Source organism: Calidris pugnax, unplaced genomic scaffold (assembly GCF_001431845.1).
Source record: "Calidris pugnax isolate Ruff unplaced genomic scaffold, ASM143184v1 scaffold51, whole genome shotgun sequence".
NCBI lineage: Eukaryota > Metazoa > Chordata > Aves > Charadriiformes > Scolopacidae > Calidris > Calidris pugnax.
This window is the reverse complement of record NW_015090797.1, coordinates 674,350-674,964: the sequence shown is the minus strand read 5'-3', so window position 1 is coordinate 674,964 and position 615 is coordinate 674,350. Positions and strand designations below refer to the sequence as shown.

General features: G+C 68.9%; 1 protein-coding gene across 8 annotated transcripts in view; it reads left to right on the top strand.

Moving 5' to 3' along the window:
* Positions 1-615, top strand: part of ZNF521 (zinc finger protein 521) — a 233,774-nt gene that overhangs the window by 2,048 nt on the left and 231,111 nt on the right. For 2 of the 8 annotated variants that reach the window (XM_014936985.1, XM_014936984.1), the window contains exon 1: positions 207-408. The exons of the other annotated variants lie outside the window; for them this stretch is intronic. The gene's annotated coding sequence lies outside the window, so the exon portion shown is untranslated. Of the gene's footprint in view, positions 1-206; positions 409-615 lie in introns of those variants that run through there. 8 annotated transcript variants of the gene reach the window in all.

Sequence of the window (615 nt, the reverse complement as noted above, 5' to 3'; positions counted from 1 at the left end):
CCCGGCCCGGCCGCCCCCCTCCTCCTCCTCCTTCTTCCCCCGGCCTGGCGCGGCCGCCCCCCCCGGCGGGCCCCATCGCCGCCGCCGCCGCCCCTCAGCCCGCCGCGGCGTGGGGTGTCGCCCGCCCGCGCCCCCTGAGGAGCGGGCAGCCGTTGGCCTTCCCCCCCCCTCCTCCTCCTCCTCCTCCTTCCCCCTTTCCCCCTCAGGAGCCGTTGGCCGCCCCCCGAGGAGCCGTTGGCCTGGGCGGCCGGGGCGGGCAGGGGCTTCCCGCCGCCTTGGCAGCGGGGAAGGAGGCTGGGGGTGGTTGTCACCTCACATAAACATCTCTCTCTCTCTCTGGATGGGCGCGTTCCTCCCGGGTCGGTCTGTACATTGCAGTGAAGTTGAATAAAGCCTGGGTTGCGTCAGGTCAGAACATCTCCTTAAGTTGTCTTACTTTTTTTTTTCTTTTTTTCTTTTTTTAGGGAGGGTGGTGGGTGGGAAGGAGGAAAGGAATGGGGGGGTGGTGTGTGGGGGAGAAAGGCCTTGGGGAAGCCGAGGGCAACTTGTGGGGCCCGGGGCGAAGAGCCGAGGGGGGGTGTGTGTGAGGGGGAGGCCGGCAGCGCCGAGGCGGGC